This window comes from Populus trichocarpa, chromosome 5 (genome assembly GCF_000002775.5).
Source record: "Populus trichocarpa isolate Nisqually-1 chromosome 5, P.trichocarpa_v4.1, whole genome shotgun sequence".
Classification (NCBI taxonomy): Eukaryota; Viridiplantae; Streptophyta; class Magnoliopsida; order Malpighiales; family Salicaceae; genus Populus; species Populus trichocarpa.
The window spans coordinates 11,288,664-11,296,503 of NC_037289.2; the positions used below are offsets into that span (position 1 = coordinate 11,288,664).

Below are 7,840 nucleotides of genomic sequence, written 5' to 3' on the forward strand. Positions count from 1 at the left end.
AATAAAAAAGGACTGTGCTGGTAACATGGGGTCACGGGTTTGTTATTATTTATTTATTTTTGTTTATTTTTGATGATTAAGGGAAAGAGGGTGTGATTGTGTATCACTTTTTTTTTTTTTTTCTCTAACTAATTTTTGTGTGTGTGATTCCCTCGTTATTTATAGAAGAAATAATTTGTATTTTTGCTAGCTCCGGTAGATGAAGAGAAAGACTAAAGAACAAAGGCATGAATACTAAGAGAGGAAGAAAAGAAACCTCCCCAAATTCGTGTTGTACTGTATTAGTGGAGGCGGTAGAAGCTTTAAAGTCCCTTGCTGCTTCATTTGTAGAGGGAGATGGGGTGGATGCGTGTCTAATTATTTGTTCTTGGTGCCGAACAATCTAAAATCACTTGGTGGCCATACACGTGGTTATGCTAGTCTTAGAGCGTGTTTGGCAGTGTGGTTGCGGGTGCTTTTCAAATAACTTTTCGTGCCGAAATGCATGCCAATGATGTTTTTTTATTTTTTAAAAATCATTTTTGACATCAGCACATCAAAACGATCCAAAAAGTACAAACCGCACTCAATTTTAGCAAAAAAAAAAAAATTCAAATTTTCACAAAACACAGGTAGAAACGCACTACCAAACGCTCCCTTAATTTGTTAAGGATTTTACTATTTTTCCAAAATTTTAATAGAGTTTTCCTATACTATACTTGAATTGTTTCAAGTTATTATCATCTTCAAGTCATAATACAATACAAGTAAATATCATAACCATGATTCAATCATCCTCGACCTTACTTCAAATCAACACAACTCAAGATTTACATACAATTATTTTTCCATGACATATAAATAATAAAGCTTACAAGGATAAGAATATGAAATATTTAACAAAAAAATTACATGTATTTCAGAATAAAGTGAAGGGTTCTACTAATTATACATAAAAAAGTGTATGAATACAAAATATTTGTAATATAACTAAACTACCCCTAATATCTATAACTACTCTGCCTCACAGTGTACAATGGTCTTGCATAGTTAACAATAAAATAATAAATAATTAAATAATTAAGTTCATAAGTTCACATTAGCATTTTAAACATTTTTAATAATTCTCAATAAAGTTAATTATCCTTTACTTATATAGATATAACACAATTTTCACTTTTTATCCATAATTTTCAATTCTTGACAGTTATAATTTCATTACCACCTCAAGTTCCATATTTAATATTCACAAAAATCTCATCCCATTAATTTTCATCTAACAATAAAAATGATATATTATTAACTTTCATTCAGCAATAAAAGCAACAAAATATTGATTTCCGTTCAATGATGAAAGCTATAAATAATGAATTTTTTCTAAAAATAAAAGCAATATAACAATGGTTTCCATTCAACAATGGAAGCAACAAACACCGACTTTCATTCGACAATAAAAGTAACATAACAATGACTTCCATTTAACGATAGAAGCTATAAATATTGGCCAGCATAACAATGATTTTCATTCATCAATAAAAGCAACAAATATTGACTTTCATTCAACAATTGTATGCATTTCTCATACAGCGAAAGACGTCATTTCTAGTACCTCTCTTGAATCCAAAAAAGATACCATTATCAATATTTTCTTTGATCTCATAACATATCATTATTAATTGATTTTACACCACATACTAACCCACTTTTACAATCGTATTCTTCATTTTCACTACTAAATTCCTAAGCACATTTCACATTAGAATTAATCAATTTATTCTTTTCTTATTATATTCACTCTTAAACAAATCAAATTAAATATCACATCATTATCAATTCTACTTCCCAATCCATATATTTATTCGACCACAAAGTCCCTCTCTACTTTCCTTTCTTTTCCAATTCTATTTTTTTTTAATTCTATCATAGTTTAAGCTATTTAATTTATGCATCCTCACTAACTATTCATTCCAAAACTATAATTCCCAAGATTTTAATATGCTAATCAAATTTGATAACATAATCTAATTCCTTTCAAATAATATCTAATATAACACTTGACACTAAGTTCATACAATTTTCACACATATATCATCAACATCATAATTTTCATTTTTTTTTCCCTACACTTGATCGACCACTCTCCCCACTTTTTCTCCATGTTTTCTTCTTTATAACATCAATTCTTACATCCATTATAACCTTTTTCTTGAGTCAAGTGTTTTCTTTTTCTTTCTTCACTTTCCTTGTTTCTCTCACTAGAAATCTTACTTTCCATAGCTAACCTCTCTTGAGTCAAGTGTTTAGGTGTTAAACCCATAAAATCTCACAAGTTTTCTCTCAAATTCTTGTTTCGCCTCAAGTTTTCCTAAAATCAAGCTAAAAGAAATGAAGAAATTTCATTGTCTCTCTCTCTTTTTCTACAAGCTGCCGGCCACAATGCATATAAAAAAGAAGAAAATTTGGTAATTCCCATTATGTCCTTTCTTTTACACCATATATATTTTCCTGGTAATATTTTTCAAATCTCTACGCTTGTTTATATTAAATTTAACCTAAGCAATATTGAAATTCATTAAATTTCGGTTTCTTTTTGTTTTATATTTTAGTCATTTTTTTCATGGTTTTACTTTTACAATTATCACATAAACATTTTATTTTAAATTTTCAAAATATATTATCATTTCTTTAGTGTAAATATTTAATTTACTTGCTTATCATAATATTTACTTTAAAATCCTTATAGATTGACGTGGGGCTTTATAAACAGCTCATTAAATTCCACAACCGTTGAGAAACGGTTATTCAAATTCCATCACCATTGAAAAACAGCACATCAAGCTCTATAACCGTAGAAAAATGGCTCACCAAACAACAAAATTGTTGAATAACAGTTTGCCAAAAGCCTTAATCGTTGAAAAACCCGTTCACGCACCAAATCCCACCAAAAAGCAGTTGCTGATGAGAAATGGTTATCATCAGCAACTGCAAAGAATATTCATTAAAAAAAGGAAAAAAAAAAACAAAATTATTAAAGAAAAACTGGATGCACAGGTTGAATAAGAAATCTTGTACCTGCTAAGTGATGTTGATGGCCTCACAGAAGAAAAGGCCGAGAAGCTGGTGAAGAAGCTGTTCTTGGCAATCTTGGACAAACTAATTATTAATAAAAAAAGAGAGAGAGGAGCTGTCTGGTGCTTGAAATATCAAACGGTAAGTGCTTGAAATAAAAGAGAGGAGGGCCATCTGTGTGTGTGGGACTATTTTGCCTGATTGAAAGAGGAAAAATCAATTTGCCTATTCTATTAATCAAAGTCGGTATACAATTGTATGCCTTCTTTTAGTTAAAGAAAACCACGTCACCAACAATGCATTAAAGAGTGAAAGAGAAGAAAGGCCGTGCTGGAATTTTATAGTAGACGTGAAATTAGCATGTCAAATGCAAATAAAATGCGAAATGATACAAAAACAAAAAGTCTTAGTTATATGTCATACTTTTTAATGTCATGATTAGGAATTATGATAAAATTTTAATTGATGTTGTGATTCACAACCATGACATCCATTTAAATTTAAAATTAACTGATTGATCGGTTCATAATGAAAATCTTAAAATTACCAAAACCAGGGTCTAAAAATCTAAAGATCTGACAGTCGGAATAGCGATTCCATCATTCTGGTCTGATGCGGAAACTCTTGTAAAACTTTAAGTACGATCCAACGGTCGGAATAATGATTTCCATCATTTTGGTCTGATGCGGAAACTCTTATAAAAATTTAAGCATGATCCAACATTCAAATAAAAAAGTTATGGTCATTTTGAGCCATCATTCTGGTTCGGTGTAACCAGATCTTCTCCTGAGCCTAAAACTGTCTCTTTGGTCCATAAATATATTTGTTAGGCCATCCATGTAATCTTTCTAGGGCAAATCCTTATTTAATTATGACAGACCCACATATGACTGTTCAGAATCACCCGTGAAAACTATTATGTGAACAATAATTTTTTTAAGATTTTAATTGAAGTTTGTTTTTGAGTTTACAAGTTGGACAAAGACTTATATTTTTACTCATAAAACATTTTGAAAGAAAAAAATTCATAAAATTATGGTTTTTATATGAAACAGTCGACTGGTTATACAATTGCATCCAACTGGACAACCAGTTGGTAGTTGTCGCGTTTTAAAAGGACAACATGTTTAAATGTCGTTATTTTAAAGCGCGACAACTATCTTATCATCTTAAAATAATGATATTTAGTAAATATTATGTTTCAGAAATATGACAAGGTAAAAATGTGTTATTTTACATATTTTGCTAAGACTTTTAATTTATTGTGTTAATTAAAAAAAATTCATTGTGCCTGCATTTTGTTAACTTCCTTTGCTTTCCATAACAAATTGAGAGAGATTGCTTAATACCGGAAATCAACAAAAAGATAAAAAGATGGAAAAAAAAAAAGATGATTGAGTGGGAAATGAATCAACAAAGAATATGAGCACAATTCCCAAAGAAGGAGAGAAAAGGGGAATCAAATTTTTTTATTTGATATGACTGATCCACCATTAGTTGGAATTATGAATGGATCACGTTATTGGATTTAAGATGATCAGATCTCCAAACAATATTTCATAATAACTATATTAAGTGGAAAAAAGAAGTCTCACGACCAATCTTAAGAAGTGTAACTCAACTAATTAGGTTTCAGGTTTGCTCTCTAGAGATCACCAGTTCGAGTCTCACAAATCTCATGATCACTGAAGGCTTACATGATTGTTAACTTCAGGGCCCGTGAGATTAGTCGAGGTGCACGCAAATTGACCTGGACACCCACGTTAATAATAATAATAAAAAAAAATTCTCACGGCCGGTCAAAGTTGCTGGTTACTATTCACACATAATTGTAAATTTTATTTGGTCTCTAAAATATACAATTGTTCTAATTGGGTATCAAACTTTTATTTTATTTTGATAATTATATTTTATTTTTACAATAAAATATATTTATATTGAATTTTGTGAAATATAATATGATCAAATCATATTTTAGTTACAAAAATATATTCAAGGTATAAAACCATCTCAACTATATTTTCAAGACATGACCACTTATTTTTAAATCTGAATGAACTTGTCTCGATATGACATCTATATGAACACAAATTTTCTATCAATCATAATTTTTCATATGTCATTTTTATTTTATTTTTACATGAAAGGATAAAAAAATTTCTATAAATAACATGGAATATAGAAGGGCCTATATTATATAAATAATAATATAATAAAAAAATTAGACGACAACAACAACAACAAATAGTTTTTTAAAAAACATATTGTCCCATTCAAAGTTGGGTTAACAAGCAAAAATTGTGACCAGACACATGAAATCGTGATAACCTTATAGAAGAATGGTATCAAGAAAATATCATTTGTAAAAAACCTGGTTCGATCTCTCAAACTCATGACCCAAAAGGTTAACAAAATCCCGATTAATAAAATGCTTAAGGGTTAAATAGAAAAAAGAAAGTTTCAATAAAAAAGGAATTAAAAAATTAACAATCAAAAGAATAAAAACCAAATATGATATAAAATAAAATGAACTAAATTATTGAGGGATGCAATTGAAAAAACATTCAAGAATGATATAAAATATTAAGGGATGCAATTAAAAAAAAACTCACTTAAGAGAATGATATAAAATATTGAGAGATGCAATTAAAAAGATAATTTAATTAAGAGAATAATTAAAAAAAATCAAAATCAAAAGAATAGGGACCAAATCTAAAAAGTAAAAAAACCAAAGGATGATTAAATTGAAAGAAAATTTCAATTCTATGGATAAACTAAAATAAAACAAATAAAAATAAAAAGAATATAAATCAAATCAAGAAAAAAAACAAATTGAAGAGTTATTTAGGTTAGCTATAGAACCCCAGACCGGGGGGGGGGGGAAACAGCCAAAAAGTAACATATTTTTGCCGGGGGGGGGGGGGGGGGACAGCCAAAAAGTAACATATTTTTGCCATATGCACCGCCCATGAAAGAGGAAAGAATGGAGGTGACGTCGTGAGAATTAAAGCACCGTAATGGAAGTCAAACTTTGGCTGCCCAACAAAGTCGTACGCATTGTTTGAAAACCTTGGAAAAACCCACGCATGCCCGCGTCATCCCCACAAGCGATTGTTTTTTCAAATGAAATAATATTTTATTTATGCAAAAATACTAAAGTACACCCTTTGACCTAAAGCAAATACCATTCTAATTCAAGGTCATTATAGTAATTTTACTATACAACTAAAACAAAAAAATTCAAAGTACCACTACATGTCGGTATTTAATTTTTTTTCCTCCAAAAACATATCAATAATTTTATTGTGCAAATAAAATAAAAAAGAAAACTATTACACCGCAGCTCCCAAGGCCAATTATGCTATCTTTGCAGGTGAAAAATCATCATTTTCAATTCATAATAACAATGAATCTATGTCTACAATAATAAATGCATAAGTCATTTTAGTTTCTTTTAATAATGATTGGTGGTCAATTATCTAGAAGATGAACCAATAATAAAAACTTAAAATTAAAAGTTTGTTCTCTTTTTTGTTTTAGGTTTGAGTCCTGTGGTTACTCATATGATGGCTACTGGAGACTTACATGGTCGTTAACTTCAGGGTCCGTGAGATTAGTCGAGATGCGCACAACCTGACCCAGATACGTACGTTAAACTAAAAAAAAATGATCGGTGGTGAGCTAAATGGTTAACATCTGTGTGCCTTCGAAGCCCGTTATCAATAGAGAGAGCGTGATATTGCTGAACACATTAATTATAGATTATTGGTTCTACTTGACCAAAGAAAAAGAAAACGAAAAGGATGTGGGAACGTAATACCCAGTTACTTTTGGACATGAATAACAAGTAATAAGCATGCTATAATAGCAAATTACTAGAGATTTCTATTTTTTTTCTTAAGAAAAAGGGTGTATATATAGATTTTTACAGCATGCTATAACATGCTATACATGCTATAACATGTATACATAAAATTAAATAAATCCAATGCAACAAAAAAATTATGTAGCTCAATCCGGACCCAGTCAAAATTAACAAATTGAATTCATAACCTAGGTTATGCACTCAATTGGGTTCAATAATTCTTTTATATATCAATTTTTTTTTATCTAAAATAGATACCTATAAACCAACCAAATATCAAGGTGATTGGAAAAAAAATCAAATTGAAACAAATTACATTGTCCAATTAATAATCAATCAAATATTAAGTGATGAAATAAAAAAAAAATAAGTTAGAAAATTTAAAAAAAATACAAATTATAATAGATCAAAATGAAAAAGAAAAAAGGGTCAATATATCGGGCTAGGAAGACACATATCTCCCTGGTTTTCTAGGGAAAGGGACAAGTGTGCGGGCATGGAGTAGCCCATGTGCTTGGGCTTTATTTTTTAAAATTCTTTTAAAAGGAGGACAACAAGTCATCCTTCCTTTTTTTATTTTAAAAAATAATAGGTGATGTGTTGTCTACCTTGCCTAAATTCCAATGATATGTAGTTGCTGAAAAATTAAGTTGGTTTGTTTCAAACCAAGAAAAATCTATTTTCAACCTTATTTTAACTCGGAAAAAAAACACCTAAACACCTTGTAAAATATATTCATGGTCTCTAACAACCCAAAAATTAACTCTAAAATCCATAATCAACCTGAAACCAAAATACTTTTCAAGTTCAGATTTATTATCTCAGACAAGTTTAAGAAAAAACAAATACCTTGAATAAACTCTACCCATAAAAAAATCTCATTAAATCAAAATCACTAGTTTTTTTTATGATAGTAATGGGTATCAA

At 29.5% G+C, this 7,840-nt stretch overlaps 1 long non-coding RNA gene across 1 annotated transcript; it reads right to left on the reverse strand.

Annotated features, from left to right (window-relative positions):
- Positions 1 to 762: 762 nt before the first annotated feature.
- LOC112327567 (uncharacterized) lies at positions 763 to 3,328 on the reverse strand. The gene is made up of 2 exons (XR_002981875.2): positions 3,052 to 3,328; positions 763 to 2,961 (listed from the first exon to the last, which is right to left on the reverse strand). It is a non-coding gene; the product is annotated as an uncharacterized LOC112327567 (long non-coding RNA).
- Between the last annotated feature and the right edge of the window lie 4,512 nt (positions 3,329 to 7,840).